The 17,593-nt window shown below is 39.5% G+C and overlaps 1 protein-coding gene across 1 annotated transcript in view; it reads right to left on the bottom strand.

Annotated features, from left to right (window-relative positions):
- The window catches only part of LOC137632600 (uncharacterized), a 252,824-nt gene extending 249,580 nt beyond the window's left edge, over nt 1-3,244 (bottom strand). Inside the window, exon 1 of the mRNA XM_068364638.1 lies at nt 2,946-3,244. The gene's annotated coding sequence lies outside the window, so the exon portion shown is untranslated. The remainder of the gene's footprint in view (nt 1-2,945) is intronic.
- Between the last annotated feature and the right edge of the window lie 14,349 nt (nt 3,245-17,593).

The following is a 17,593-nucleotide window of genomic DNA, read 5'->3' as shown; positions in this document are numbered from 1 at the left end:
TAACGTGATTTAACCGAATTTGACCTTCATTTCAACCACAAATAAACAGATCAACCAATTCGGATAACTTTAAGTTGAATTGGTTGATGTTATTACGGATGAAATGAAGGTGAAAACCAGTTAAATCACGAAATTTCCTACAGGAAAACATATTTTCTGTTAAAATGGTTAAATATAAACACTGTTGTCATATATGATGGGTTAAAATATTTAAATATAAACACTAGTTCAACGGTGACACTTCCCTTATGGATGAGCTGCGAACGATAACATCAGCAATGTTACTAATGATACAGTGTTACCAACGAGGACGAATGGTACACAGAGTTACCAACGGTACGATGACATTACTAACGATAGCAATGTTAGATATTTGCATACGTATTTTAAATAATTTTTCTATACAAGTTTTACACAATACATAAAAAGTACAAAAAGGGCACAGAACCTAACAAACCCACCTAACCTAACCTAGGAGTTCCCCGGTCACAAAACACATATAAAGACTATTGAGGAATGACTTACCTTTTTGCAAATATTATCATCTTCCATGGGGGTAGACGACTTTTTCCCAAAAATGTACCTTTATAAGAAGCAACGGTATAACCACAAAGTTTCTTTTTGGTTTTTAAGAATGATGGTTTCGGTATTACAATAAAACACGTGAATGTCTTTCCTGTAAGATAGGAGGGAAACGGCACTTGGGGCACTGTAAGAGTTGAGGAATTACGTTGTGTGCTTTCAGGAAATTATCAACATTGGCTGAAGAATCATAAAAATCACCATGGAATTTAGCAAATGCTTTTAGGTAAGGAATACTGAAGCCGATACAAGTGTCTATAACTCATCCATCGCAAAATACGAAAAAATAAACCTCACTTGAAATGACGGTCACCTTACTAGGACAAAGGTTACAATCGAAAAGGATTTGGTGGAAGGGCTATGAACAGACCACTTAAAGAGACAAAGGAAGGGGGTAGGGAAATATCAGTTGACAACCCCCTTGTGTAAACTTTGAATATGTATCGGCTCATGATTGGTTAACAGAAAAACAACGGAGTGTAGAGGGAAACATGAATGAAATGTATAGGGAAACATGTCCAGAGAAAGTATTTATGTGAAACAGGGGAGTGAAAAGGAAATAACAAAAGAAATAAATCCAATATAGGAAGATGAAATGGAATGTATGGTAAATAATATTGTATGGGAATATAAAATGAGATGATTTTAAAAGAACTAGGATAATAAAACTACTAATAGGATGGGGAAAAGCTACTGCGCAGGGGGGGCGGGGTTTCTGCATAGGACGAAACTGGTATGCACGAACGAACGAACATACGGGTGCTAATGTTAGCATGGAATGCTAACATTTGATCTACATCAGACGTTGGCAACACTGATTACTGTATTTTTTCATGAGACAATCTTTGCAACGGCGCCTCCAAAGTTTATCCAGATATACTGTTTTGTATTTTCCTCCGTTTTTTATACATTCAAGAAGTTAATGTATAGAGAAGAAAAGGTTTGATTTACGATTATATATCGTTTCCCCAGTATGATTTCCCCACCCAAAACACCAAGTTCCCACTGGGGGTCCCCCATTATCGTCGAATATAGATGTATATATATTTCTGAAACTATTAATTGGCGACGGGAACGAGTGTCATTTTCAAAGAAAGCGTAATTTCTTCTATAAGAAAAAGTAGTTTTTTTGGGTAGTTTGTAGCGCTACGGCCAAGCGTCCTAATTTGCTTATTATCGCTCCGACTGTTATCTTGTATAGAATAAAAACGTTTGGAAATGGTCTATGGATCTTAAATATGTGCTTAAACGCACACTTTTGTTTTTTGCCAAAAACCCTAAATTACCTGAAAATTTGTGGCTCGAGTTCTTACTCTGGCCACGAATCTTCTCGCTCCCGTAGTAGGTAAGGGGGGGTCCAGGGGGGCGAAGCCCCCCTGGGTAAGGATACGGCTTTTAGCATAGGTTAGGTGGGTTTTTTAAGTTAGCTTCTCCCGCCAAAATCGTTTTTAGAACGAAGGCCACAGTTCAGAATATTCTTGTTTTCCCCGATCTCGGTTTTAGAACGACGGCCACAGTCCACACCACTTTATAATATTCCCATTTACTATGAATGAAAACGGATCTGGCCGTCACCCTACAAAGGCTCCGTTTTTTTCCTAGGTTACATTGCCCTGTAATACACCACAATAAAACCAACTAATCAAGTAATAGACTTGAATAGAGCTGGTAGAGAGACGAATGGTTACATTTCACGATTAGAGAAGAAGAAATCCTATTGGTGGAGGAAAAGTCTGTGCAGGGAGGAGGGGGTTTTTGCACAGAAGGTCGAAACCTGCTGTGTACAAGCGAACGAACGAACAGGAGCGTCTACAGCCGGCAAGTAGAATGAGAAAAGTTAGATGAAAACCACTGCTTATGTTAGCATGTTACGCTAACACTTGATCTACACCAGACGTTGGCAGCACTGGTTACAGTATTTTTTCATGAGACAGACTTTGCAACGGCGCCTCCAAAGTTCATCCAGTTATACTGTTTTGTCTTTCCCTCTGATTATCATACTCCAAGAAGGTAATGCATAGAGAAGAAAAGGTTTGTTTTACGATTATATATAATTTCCCCACCCAAAACCCCGAGTTCCCACTGGGGGTCCCCCATTAAAGTAGGATATAGATATAATTATATATATATTATATATATATATATATATATATATATATATATATATATATATATATATATATATATATATATATATATTTCTAAAACAATTCGGTATACGGTACTATTGTACTGTATTAGAGCAATGTGAATCTGTAATACAGTCAAACTTTACAACTCAATATTCCCGTATTTCGTATACGTAAGGGGGTAATATGAAAATATTAACATCATAACTTGGTCGACAAACATTTACCACTTACCTATATGGAATAACGTTGATTGACGGTTACAACTTCTTGCAAGTAAGATTTCGGTGATTTTACACAACAATGGTGGGATGGGAAGGAAGAACTACAAGGCGAACTGATCGACTTGATAGGTCGGGAACGGATTGCTTACAGAACGAACATCAGCTGAGTGAAGATAGTTTGGTACTTGATTTACGAGTCGACCCGCCCCATCTAACAACGTAGAGAGTTCACAAACAGTATCGCGATGAGGTCTACCGTCTACACGTGGACCACTGGCAAAACAGTTACTACCAAAGACTATATACTGAAGGAAGATAGGAAGGCTGAGCCTAATACCACTCAAATGAGTGTGCTAAGTAAAGATGCCAGATACTCCCATGCGAAACGAATGGCTCCATCTATTGAGCGAGCGGTAAACATTCAGAGCGTTAATACTTACGGGAATATATGATGACATTTGATTGTAAATTTGCCTTATATTTGTTCATAATTTGCATTACTACGTCAGTATATTGTATTCTTATATTTATGACATTCTTAGATTTTAGATAACTAAATTGCAAGTTTACAAATAGGCACATACAGTATATAGATTAAGAATGCTTATCCTCAAGTTTTTCATTCTATTTTATCAGAAACTTAATAGCTATATCTCTTATAATCCAGTTAATTTTCTTGCAAATTTATGTATTGTATAAAACAATTATTTTTAAATGTTCTATAAAATATCACACTCGAATAAATTAAAACATACTGTATACCTGATATGTTTAACTTAGCCACAAGTTCATTTGTGTAGGCATACATTTAATCACAGTTTGTAGGTCACTGTAGGATGGAGATATTAAGTGTTTACAAAACATAATTGTAATTTTCTATTTATTGAAACGGAAAGGCATAGTGCACTCATATATACTCTTTAGTAATATAAAATAAATTTATAGATATACAAAAAAAGGGAACAAAATAACTCACTAAATTGTATCACCCATAAAAATAATCAAAAGGTGGTTGGAAATAGAAATAAGGTAGCATACAAGCCACCCAAAAGTGCAAGATAGATCACATGCAAATGAACTTTAATAAATTATACACAAATAAGACAAAATAACTCAGTAAACAATATTGCACATATAAAAACTGTAAAAAAAAAATAATAATAATATACAAACAAACCAAAATTACATTATGAATTACATGCAAATAAATTCTAATATAATTATAAATATGAGAAAACAATAAAAAAAAATAAAAAAAGGATTTCTTCATGAATTGAATGCATCGTGCAAACGTAAGACAAAGCAAGTATGCAAACATAGAAAGCACAGACAGTAAACAGACTTTCAATGTTCATGAAAATACAAATACAAACAAATACAGTTTACAAATACTGTAAAATGTTAGTCTTTATTTAGGAAATAGAAAAAAATAAGTAGACAAGGAACACTAATAAAATAATATGTTGAAGCAGTATACTCCTGTAATGCTACCCAGGTGTGCAAACATGCTGAAATATTCATACACTTATAAGTTAAATCAAAGTTAAATATAATACATACCACAAAACATGTTCCTAACGACAAATATGTCAGGTCCCGAGGAATACATTATTTCAATAGCTTTATGACCAAATAAAAATGTTTGAGAAAAATGTATTGCGGATGCCTAGACTGAATCTTATACTGTATTCATTATCAGGGGGGCTTACTCATGAGTAGCACATATTTCATGTATTATACTGTTAGTACTCACCGTTCTTTGTCCTTAGGGAACCTGTGAAACACCTAGCGAGGATCGGTTTCTTTTTGTTTATTGCAAAAACATACTGTGTGACTTATTCACTGTTGGCGCCATGATTTCGTTGTGTCAACTGTCAAATTCTGAATATTAACAAACAGACGACAAACGATGTATAACTACAACGCCATCTAAAAACTGAGCCGTCAAACTATTGTGTTCACTTTGGAGTTGCCAACTAGTGTATTAACATTCTATTTTGAGCCTTCCTATCTTTCTTCAGTATATAGTCTTTGGTCGGAACCAATGAGAACTTTATTAACTGTTGGGGCTACGGTCCCACATCCACCCAGACTGCTGTACGCTGCGAACAGGACTACTACATGTTCCGGTGGCCCACAAGTCGGAGACTTTAGCAACAATTGTCCATTCTTTAAGAACCCAGTACTGTATTATAGAATGCTGCTTAATTTTTTCCAGGCAAACTGATAACGAAAAACTACGCCGGTTAAAAGAAAGCAGAACTAGAAAGATGTTTTTTTTTTTTAATCTGATTTATATATAAATAACGTCAAAACGACCAAGGTATGGGCTGAGAAATTGCATGACGTTTAGGTTGGTTAACTTCGTTCGTTCTTTGTTATCAATAATCAAGGCCTAGTGAGCGGCGACCCACTAAGGGCCCGGCCAGACAAAGCGCGGCTAGCGGCGAGGTTAGCGGCAAGAGGCTCCAGCTGAAAATTGAAACCTTAGGTATCTCATGTAGGTGGCCAGATAGGAGGCGCGGGAAGCCTCAAGCCGCTGCAGTTGCCGCCAGACCACGTTTCACGTTTTAAAAAATCGCGGCGGCTCGAGCGTCTTCACCCAAGATTACGCCATTTTTCATCAGTTTCTGAAGGGGTACCGTTCAATTGTTCGTTTCCAGCCATTACTAATCAACAATTTATTGAGAAGTGTTTCGGAGAGCAAAAATAAATTAAATAAATGGAAGTTATGGCAATCAACTGCAAATGGATGGTAATAAAATAGTGGGTAGGCCTACGCCTTTTTGTGCTTTGCAACCTATTTAATCACCATTCAGTTATATATATTGTAAGGACACCGGTCCCTTTGTCGTCCAGAAAATCAACAAACTGTTTATTTATTTGAATTCTCCTTTTGCCACACTGTGGTTTCTCATGTACAGTATATGTATTCTGCTCTATCAGAGCTACATTTTGACATAAGTATTATTTCATTAAATGTTTCTGTTAACTCATAATTTGCATATTTGTAAGTGTAAGAAAACACATATATTTTGGCGGGCAATTCAATCTGATTTGGCGCCAGCGCCATCCTACCTTTCCGTCCGCACCTTGTAATATACTCCCACGCACATTTGAATAAAGTATCAGTTGATCTTGGTGATGCTTGTCTCACTGTCCTTACAACTGGTGACCTCGGAGTTGAAAGTAGCATCAGTGGTTTTGGCTTTGCCATTAACGGACTTATTACGGCCGTGCTACCTTCCCTATACTCCGTTACCTTAGGCGTGAGCCTGCCTTTGGTTCTCCCACACTTCGGTGCATGTAAGGCAATAGGATGAGCCTAACCGACATATCAACTTCTCACCTCTTCGCCGACTCGTCGTCTGGCCACGATGCAGGAAGCAACATGCCCATCGCACCCAACAGCCTCGCCTCTACGTCCAAAGTCAAACTGCTGCCCTTTTCTCAACACAACACAACACCGCTTCCTGGTTCCTGAGAGCAGACGTACTCTTCCGTGTCGCTAGACTCAGCGACTCCTGCGCCAAGGCTGACATCGTTCTCACCTTCCACATATCAACTTCTCACCTCTTCGCCGACTCGTCGTCTGGCCACGATGCAGGAAGCAACACGGCCATCGCACCCAACGGCCTCGCCTCCACGCCCAAAGTCAAACTGTCGCCCTTTTCTCAACACAACACCGCTTCCTGAGAGCGGACGTACTCTTCCGCGTCGCTAGACTCAGCGACTCCTGCACCAAGGCTGACATCGTTCTCACCTCCATACCTGAAGAGGTATTCGACAAGATTTCCCCATGGCTCGACGCCCAGGCCGGCCAAGTTTCATACGACGACCTGAGAACGAAACTCATCGGTATCTACTCCCTCTCTGTCTCAGCAAGGGCACAGAAAGTCCTGGACCTCGCTGGCAAGCCCATGGGTGACACCTCTCCTGTCGAGGCGTGGGACGAGTTAACCGGCCTGCTTATGCTCCCTGAAACAGACAGCAATGGCTGACGACGTGAGATTAGCTTATCTCGCGAGATCTTTCTTCGACGCCTATCACAGGACGTAAGGGCCCGATTGACAGACACCGACACGGTCCTGATGAACGAACTCCTGTCGAAGGCTCAGAAGCTCCACGAGCCCTCCAACGCATCTCGCCTCGGAGGATCATCGTCAACACCGCCTTCGTTCTCCTCCTTCAGCAGCTGCTCTTCCATAGACTCCTTGGCAACGGCCCCTGAGGACGACGAGATCAACGTTCTATCAAGAAAGAAACCGCCGCAACCAACACGACCGAACCCTAGGACTAACCTAGCATGGTGCTTCTACCACCAACAGTTCGGCAGCGACGCCAAGAAATGTAGAGCACCATGCAGTTTACCTAAAAGACGACGCCAGAAGCATCCACCTGCCACCATCGCAGCCGCAGGTAACCATAACAAGAATGGTTTCTATATCCTCGATACCATTTCCAACCGTAGACTCATGGTAGACACCGGCGCAATGCAGTCAACGTTCCCACCTTCCAAGTCCAACCTAGACCGTGGTCCCGACAAAAACGCTCCCTCACTCATCGCCGCCAACGGATCTCCCATACGGTGCTATGGGATTAGGACCCTCAAGATATCTATCATGGGCCGTTCGTATTCTTGGCCCTTCGCCATCGCTGACGTCAATCGCCCCCTCCTCGGTGCGGATTTCCTCGCCCACCACGGACTCCTCGTCGATGTCGCTAACAAACGTCTCATCGACACGGGAACCTGCCAGTCCCGCGCCCTAGAACACGGCCCTGCAACAATGTCCGTATCCGCCGTAACGACGCACCCCTACGCCGACCTCCTACAAGAATTTCCCGAGGTTTTCAAGCCCGAGCTCCGACACTCGCCAGGTTCCCCGTCCAAGCATGGGATCTACCATCACAACGACAGGACCTCCTACTCACGCCAAATTCCGCCGCCTCCCGCCCCAGAAACTGAGGGATGCCAAACGCGCCTTTGAGGACATGGAATGCATGGGTATCTGTAGGAAAGCATCGAGCCCCTGGGAATCGCCCCTACACATGGTAAAAAAGCCGGACGGGTCCTGGAGACCTTGCGGCGACTACAGGCGCCTCAACATCATCGACAACCACTAACTAGACCTTATTGAGGCCCCTACCGGGTAATTAAGAAGACAACGAAAGCCTTCCTTCTCGACGTCCATGGCCAAGAGGACTGGGTCTCAATAGACCGCGTGAAACCAGCGTTTCTCGAAGGAAGCGACACCACCTCCGCCGGACCTGGCAGATTCAGAGTGCCACCTCAAAACAAAGCGCCCAACGAAAGAAAAATCATCAAACGACGACAAGAGGAAGAGATCCTTACGCCGACCGCCGGCGCGCTCCTCCGTTCAAAAACAAGAGGAACCCTCCGACGCCCAAAAAGATACGAAGATTGATCATCAGCCCTCAACGCCGCCCGATGTCTTGGGGGGGGGGGAGTATTTGTAAGGACACCGCTCCCTTCGTCGTCCAGAAAATCAACAAACTGTTTATTTATTTGAATTCTCCTTTCGCCACACAGTGGTTTCCCGTGTATATGTATTCCGCTCTATCAGAGCTACATTTTGACATATGTATCATTTCATTACATGTTTCTGTTAACTCATAATTTGCATATTTGTAAGTGTAAGAAAACACATATATTTTGGCGGGCAATTCATTCTGATTTGGCGCCAGCGCCATCCTACCTTTCCGTCCGCACCTTGTAATATACTCCCACGCACATTTGAATAAAGTATCAGTTGATCTTGGTGACGCTTGTCTCACTGTCCTTACAGTATATATATATATATATATATATATATATATATATATATATATATATATATATATATACACACACACATATATATATATATATATATATATATATATATATATATATATATATATATATATATAGAGAGAGAGAGAGAGAGAGAGAGAGAGAGAGAGAGAGAGAGAGAGAGAGAGAGAGAGAGAGAGAGAGAGAGAGAGAGAGAAATTTCAAATGTGAAAAGAATCGTATGTACATTTAAACAATATATCTTATGCAAATGCTAGTTAATTCTGGAATGAAAGGGACAATGATTTTTCGTGAACTTATCATATTAGAAGCAATTATAATACCTGGTAAGAGAGAGGTTGAAGTTGTCTATAGTTCGACGTTTGTTTTTTGAGCCTGATTCCAGGAAGGATGTTGCCATCAAAGAATCAAAAGACCTGTGAAATATGCAGAGATCCATTAAATCTGTCACCGTACAAACGAGACTGCCGACATTAATTTCAAAATTAACTTATTTTCCCTTCTCTGTTTATTAAAATCGTGAATCCAGACTCATGTGTAATTTATAGTTCAGATCAAAATAACGATTTTCAATCGGAAGTAATTTCCTACTCAAACACCATCGTCATGTTTACGAGGAAGGCTATCAGCTGGGAGTGAGGAGCCAGAGAGGTGTGGCGGTTCCGGTGTGGCCACCCAACATTTTGTTGCTGGTTTGCCGCCGAGTCATGCTGCTAAGTTTGCCGCCGAGTCATGCCGCTAAACCTCGCCGCTCATCGCGCTTGGTCTGGCCGAGCCCTAATAGAGGACTGGTCTACGCTGAAGCCTCTTTTCATGTTGGGCCACATGGGATATGACTGACATCCTCCGATAAGAGGTGGATAACCTGGCTTGCTCTTCTGAAATAAACCAACCCCTCTGTTGACGACCTGGAAAATATAAACATGGACCTCGGTACAGACAGCTCCAACTTGGGTTCTAATATTATAACATTGGAACCTTATTCGAGTTATGTAAAGAATGATAAGAAAACACTAGAGAAGAAGAAGATGAAGAAGAAGAAGAAGAAGAAGAGAGAGAGAGAGAGAGAGAGAGAGAGAGAGAGAGAGAGAGAGAGAGAGAGAGAGAGAGAGAGAGAGAGAGAGAGAGAGAAATGATGACAGTACAGAAAGATGTAGAAAAGTAGAAGCATTACCTGGTCACTATGAAGTAGAGAATTATATAAAAAGATTTTATCATAGAATTTGAAAATGTACGAAATGAGCGTGTAAATGTTTTTAAAGCTAACAGGGAAATAGTTACTATATGTGGAGGGCAGCCAAAAATTCTACCACAGAGAAATGGAAGTCTCTTGATAGAGACACTATCCCTAATACAAGGTGAAAGATTAAAAACACTTACTACATTGGATGGTCATACTGTCAAATGCATTTCGCACCCCACTTTCAATCAGAGTAGAGGTGTGATATATGCTCCAGAATTGCTGGACATAGAGGAAAAAGAAATAGAGGATGAACTGAGGAGTCAAGGAGTAGTAAAAGTAGTCAGAATGAGAAAGAGAGTTGGAGAACAACGAATTCCTCTTGCTACTTTGATTATAACATTTGATCAATGCAGATTACCAAATGTTATTAAAGCTGGTTGGCTACCTTTGAAGGTGAAACCATATATCCCTTCACCATTGCAATGTTATTATTGCCAAATGTATGGCCATTTAAGCCAGAAATGCAAGGAAAAACTAAATAATAAGCCAGCTGTTTGTGCCAACTGTGAAAAAAATAGTCATGGAATATGCATAGAAAATCCAAATTGCATACATTGTGGGGAAGCACACCCAGCTACATCTAAAAGCTGTGTTAAGTTTATTTTTGAAAAAGAAATCCAGGCCATAAGGACCATGGAAAGAGTTACTTTTAGAGAGGCTCGTAAAAGAGCTCTCGAAAAGCAGAAAAGACCAGGGCAACATTTTTCAATTGTTCTGAAGAAAAACCTGCCAAATCACATGGACGAAAATTATATCCCCACTTATAACGTAAAGAAACATATAGTATGTAAGTACTGTAGTTAAAGAGGTTGAAAGTCCCATTGAAAATTCATATCCAGAAATTATAGAAAAATCAAAACAAATACCTAACGATCTGAAACGTATTCAAAAGCCATCTACTCCTATTCTAAACAATAGTTGAATAGTACAATCCTCTCTCAGGCCGTGTCCTTTCCTGATCTGATGGAGGTTCCACTTGAAACAAATTTACCTGGTGAACCTGTAGTGGGGAAGGTGCAAAACCTGACAGCTCACAACCTTTTAACCGAAAAAGACAGAGACCATCTCTCTCGCCTCCTACCATAAGAAACATTAAAGTCATGACTTCAAATAAATATGATGTCTTGTCTGCTGAAGTTTCTGATCAACTGGAAGGTAAATTGAATAAATCAGAAATTCAAGTTGAGGTCCACCATCCTCCTCAACAATTAGATCAGAAGGACACAAAGAAAAAGACGAACACACATGAGCACTCCCTTATAACTGTATGTCTACAGGAGAGCAAGCTCGATGCTAGCACTCATTGTCCTTGGGAGTATGTTAGCTATAGGACACCATATGATCAACGAGCAGGGAGCCATGGGGGAAGTCTCATATACGTTCGTCGAGATGTTCCCCAAATATCTTTGTCTATCTGTACCCCTCTGTAGGCAGTGGTTGTGCAGATTGATATAGGGAGAAAATACACAATCTGTTCTCTTTACTTGCCTCCAAATGATAACGTCTCGTGTGATAATATAGTAGAGGTCATTAAACAACTCCCACAACCTTTTCTCTTACTAAGAGATCTAAATAGTAGACATCCTTTATGGGGTGATGTTTTGGCAAACGCAAGGGGTAATAATTTGTCATCAATTTTGGAGAATGAAGATGTAGGACTCCTTAATACAGGAGAGCCTAAACACTTTCATGTTCAGACAGGTACCTTGTCCTGCATTGACATATCAGTTGCAAGCTTTAACTGTCTTTTCGATTTTAATTGGAGAACATCAGATGATTGGCATACTAGTGATCATACACCAATCATTATAAACACCAACAATGGTCCACCTTTACAGAGATTTCCACGATGGAATCTTTATAAGATGGACTGGGATAGATTTCGGGAGCTAAGTGAAACTGAAGGAAATGCAGAACAGTTTGAAAGTGTTGATGATGCCATAGACTTACTTAATGGAACTCTTCACACAGCAGGAGTCAATTCCATTCCCAAAACAACAGGGTTATTCAAACGACGGACAGTCCCCTGGTGGTCATCAGAACTAACTGCCCTGCACAGAGCCTCAAGAATGTCTTTAAGTCGATTGTGCAGGCACCGTACTGAAGAGAATTTAGTCATATACAAAAAATCTAGAGCACAGTTCCGTCGTGCTATGAAAGAAGCTAGGTGCCAGTCTTGGGTCTCATTTGTTTCCCCCATTAAAAGTAGAACACCAACATCATCTGTGTGGAGGAAAGTGAAAAAGATAGCAGGCAAATTCACCCACAAACCCACCACCAGTGTTAAAGGTAAATGGTCAGTATATGACTGGAGCAACCGAAGTTAGAAATGCCCTGGCTGATAATTTTTCAAAAGTATCATGCAAATGTAAAGGTACTCCTGGTCACCAGTATAGGTGCATTGAAGAAAAGAAAGTTTTAAATTTCGCAACAAGAAAGCAAGAGTCATACAATTCTCCTTTTACTGAAAGAGAATTTGATTCTGCACTTGCTACATGTAACGATACAGCCCATGGACCCGATGGAATTCCATATGCAATGATTAAACATACATTTTAATAAAAAAAAGTTATTTATTTTAAGGATTATTATAGAATATGGCATGATCATAGTTATCGAAGTGTTTGGGAACTAGCCATTATTTTAGCCTTTTGAATACCTGGTAAGGGTTTTTAGCAGCAAATTATAGGCCAATTGCATTGACTTCATGTTTATGTAAAATCATGGAGAAGATGGTCAATGTAAGACTGATGTGGTATCTTGAAAAGAATGGTATTTTATCACCCATTCAATGTGGATTCAGAAAAATGCTTTCAATGACTGATGTGTTGATATGACTTGAGTCCTCTATTTGTGAAGGCTTTGCTTCCAAACAGCACCATGTGAGAGTCTTGTTTGATCTTAAAAAGGCATATGATACCGCATGGAGATATGGTATACTTAAAAGAATTCATGAGTTTGGACTAAGAGGATAGCTACCACTATTTATTCAGTCATTTCTTTCACATACAGTTTATCAAGTGAGAGTGGGGAAAGCTCTATCAGAGAGTAAATGTCAGGAAGGAGTTCCTCAGGGTAGTGTTCTGAGTGTAACCGTGTTTGCAGTAGCAATTAATGGGATATCCTCAGTCATTCCCCGGGATGTTCTCTCAACATTATTTGCAGATGATCTCGCAATATCATTTGCTGAAGCTAGAATGGCAATGATTGAGAGAAAAATACAACTCTCAATTAACAAAATTATCCAATGGGCCGATATTAATGGATTTAAGTTCTCAACAAGTAAAACTACTAATGTTCATTTCTGTCATATCCAGGGTGCACATTCAGACCCGGATATATACATTAAAGGTTAGCGGATCCCATGTGTAGGTGAAGCTAAATTTTTAGGCTTGATATTTGATTGTAGGCTTACATGGGTTTCTCACTTGAAAGTGTGAAAAGCTAAATGTCTTGAGGCTCTGAATCTCTTAAAAGTATTGTCCCATACACCATGGGGGGCAGACTGCAATACTATTTTAAAATTATACAAGGCCTTGATTTTTTCCAAAATTAGTTATGGATGTGAAATATACTCCTCAGCCACCCCAAGCCAGTTAAAAATATGATTTAATACATCATGCTGGTATTAGAATGTCCACAGGAGCATTTAGAACCTCACATATCCCAAGTCTCCTTGTTGATGCTGGAGAGTTACCTCTAGACCTTTACCGAATGTCTTCCATTATTCAGTATTGGTTTAGATTACAAAGACTCCCTAATTCTTTAGCCTTTCAGACTGAAAGCCTTCTAAGGCACTCAACATACTTTGAGTTGCACCCAAAATCTCCTCAACCTTATGGGTTTTGGGTGAAACAATTATTAAACAGTCTTGATATAATTAGAATTAAGGTGCTTCCATTCAAGGTATCATCAATGCCTCCATGGAAATTACCTGAGGTATCTTTTTGTAAATACTTTATTGGAGTTAAGAAAAATATGATTGACTTAGAATCCAGGCCTCTTTTTATGGAACATGTTGCAGATAATAGGGGATCGACTTTTATATGTACTGATGGCTCCAAATCTGATGCTGGCGTTGGATTTGGAGTACATAGTAATGATTTTAATTGTAAAGGTGCACTTCCTCTAACAGCTTCCATATTCACTGCCGAACTGTATGGCAAACTAACCGCTATTGAGAAAATAGTGTTTGAAAAGGAGGGTAATTTTATAATTTTTAGTGATGCAATGAGTGTTTTTCAAGAAGAAGTTTTTAATTCTAGTAACCCCTCTAGTTTTAAAGATTTTAGAGTGACTTTTTATTATTAGACGGAGAGGTATAATGGTTCGATTTTGTTGGGTTCCAGCACATGTAGGTGTGTGTGGGAATGAGAAGGCAGATTCACTGGCAAAGAATGCTGCATCCGAGTTGCTGCCAAGAAGGTATCCCATTCCGTGTAATGATTATCTACCTAACATCAAGAAATTGCTTTGCAATAAATGGCAACAGCAATGGGATAGTCTACTGTAGATGGCAATATAATGAGAGAAGTAACAAATGTCATAACTCCTTGGAGGTATAACATGATGGCGCGAAAATGGGAGACTTCTCTTTGCCGTCTCCGTATTGGTCACACTCGGTTGACACATGAGTTTCTGCTGAAGGGCCAACACCAACCGTATTGTGACAAATGTTTGGTACCTCTAACAGTGAGGCATCTATTGACTGAATGCCCCAATTATAATAACTTGCGGAATAGATATTTGTGTGAGGCTCGAGGTGAGGGTGGCAGGTTCATCCTTACCAAGATTCTTGGACATGATGTGTCCTACTATGCAAGTGGCATTTTTAGATTTATTTCAGAAGCGGGTTTTTTGAAAACTATCTAACTTTTATTATGACCTCAACTTTTATGGTTTTAATTGAATATTCTTTAATTCTTTTATATATATATATATATATATATATATATATATATATATATATATATATATATATATATATATATATATATATATATATATAAACTAAATGATACCGGCATCAATGACCTTAGATATCAGGATGCCTGAAAACTTCAAATCAATGAATCAATCCAAACCTACCACCAGTGTTGAAGGTGAATGGTCAGTATGTAACTGAAGCAAATGATGTTAGCAATGCCCTGGCTGATCATTTTTCAAATGTATCATGCAAGTGTGTAGCACCTCCTGGTCACCAGTGTAGGAGCATTGAAGAAAAGAAACTTTTAAATTTTGCAACAGGAAGGGAAGAATCGTAAAATTCTTTCACTGAAAGAGAATTTGATTCTGCACTTGCTCATTGCAACAATACAGCCCCTGGACCCAATGGAATTCCATATGCAATGATTAAACATGTACATTTTAATACAAAGTTATTTATTTTAAGCATTATTAATAGAATATGTCATGATCATAGTTACCCAAGTGTTTGCAAACTAGCCATTATTTTAGACTTTTTAAAATCTGGTAAGGACAAGTTTTTAGCAGCAAACTATCGTCCTATTGCATTGACATCTTGTTTATGTAAAATCATGGAGAAGATGGTCAACGCAAGGCTGATGTGGTACTTTATCATCCATTAAATGTGGATCCAGAAAAAACACTCGATGACTCATGTGTTGATACGACTTGAGTCTTCTATTTGTGAAGCGTTTGCTTCCGAACAGCGCCATGTGACAGTCCTTTTTTACCCTTAAAAGGCATATGATACTACATGGAGATATGGTATCCCTAAAAACATTCATGAATTTGGATTAAGAGGAGAGCTACCGCTGTTCATCCAATCATTTTTTTTTTTCACATAGAGATTTTCAAGTGAGAGTGGGGGAGACTCTCAGAGAGTAAATGTTAGGAAGAGGGAGTTCCTCAGGGTAGTGTGCCGAGTCATTCCCCGGGACGTTCTCTCAACACTATTTGTAGATGATCTCTCCATGTTATTTGCTGGAGCTAGAATGACAATGGTTGAGAGAAAACTACAACTTGGAATGGACAGAATTATTCAGAGGGCTGATATGAATGGGTTTAAGTTTTTAACAAACAAAACTACTATTGTACATTTCTGTCATATCCGGGGATTACATCGTCCCGGATATATACATGAAAGGTCAACGGATCCCATGTGTAGGTGAAGCTAAATTTTTAGGATGGATTTTCGATTGTAGGTTGACATGGGTTCCACACTTAAAGGCATTAAAAGCTAAATGTCTTGAGGCTCTGAATCTTTTAAAAGCATTGTCCCATATATCATGGGGGCAGACCGTAAAACTGTTTTGAAATCATACGCCTTATTTTTTTCCAAAATTAGTTATGGGTGTGAAATATACTCCTCAGCTACCCCAAGCCGATCAAAGATATTAGATTTAATACATCATGCTGGTATAAGATTGTCCACAGGAGCATTTAGAACCTCACCTATCCCAAGTCTCCTTGTTGATGCTGGAGAGTTACCTCTAGACCATTACCGCATATCTTTCATTATTCGGTATTGGTTTAGGTTACAAAGACTCCCCAACTCTTTAGCTTTTCAGACTGCAAGCCTTGTAAGGAACTCTACATACTTTGAGTTACACCCAAAATCTCCTCAACCTTATGGCTTTCGAGTAAAACAATTATTAAACAGTCTTGATAAAATTAGAGGTAAGGTACTTCCACTTAAGATGCCATCATCCCCTCGGTGGAAATTACCAGAGATATCTTTCTGTAAATATTTTACTGGTGTCAAAAAAACAAAACATGACTGAATTAGAAGTTAGGTCTCTTTTTATGGAACATGTTGAAGAACATAGGGAATCAACTTTTATATGTACTGATGGCTCCAAATCTGATGCTGGCGTTGGATTTGGAATATATAGTAGTTCCTTTAACTGTAGAGGGGCACTTCCTCTAATATTTTCCATATTTACCGTGGAATTATATGGCATACTAACCGCTATTGAGAAAATATCGTTAAAAGAGGAGGGCTATCTTACCATTTGTAGTGATTCAAGAAGTGTCCTTCAAGCTTTAAAAGGTTTTGATTCTAGTAACCCTTTAGTTTTAAAGATTTTAGAGTGGCTTTTAATTATTGGCCTAAAAGGTATAACAGTTCGATTTTACTGGGTTCTGGCACACGTAGGTGTGTCTGGAAATGAAGAGGCAGATTCACTGGCAAAGAGTGCTGCAGCCAAGTTGCTACCAAGAAGATCTCCCATTCTTTGTAATGCTTTTTTACCAGCAGTTAAGAATTCTGTTTGTAACAATTGGCAACACCATTGGGATGGTTTAACCGAAAATAAGATGAGAGAAATTGCGATTGGTGTATCCCCTTGGAGGTATAATGGGATGCCCCGAAAATTGGAGAGTACTCTTTGTCGTCTCTGCATTGGTCACACCCGGATGACACACGAGTTTCTGCTGGCTGGCCAATACCAACCATATTGCAACGACTGTTTGATATCCTTGACAGTGAGGCATTTGTTGACTGAATGCCCAACTTATAGCACAGAAAGGAATAGATATCTTTTTGAAGCTCAGGGTGAAGATAGTAGGTACATCCTGGCAAAGATCCTTGGACATGATATGTCGTACAATGCCAGTGTCATTTTTAAATTTATAT

The sequence above is a fragment of the Palaemon carinicauda genome, chromosome 41 (genome assembly GCF_036898095.1).
Source record: "Palaemon carinicauda isolate YSFRI2023 chromosome 41, ASM3689809v2, whole genome shotgun sequence".
NCBI classification, from domain to species: domain Eukaryota; kingdom Metazoa; phylum Arthropoda; class Malacostraca; order Decapoda; family Palaemonidae; genus Palaemon; species Palaemon carinicauda.
The sequence above is the reverse complement of the archived record's forward strand: the minus strand, read 5'-3'. Positions and strand labels throughout refer to the sequence as shown.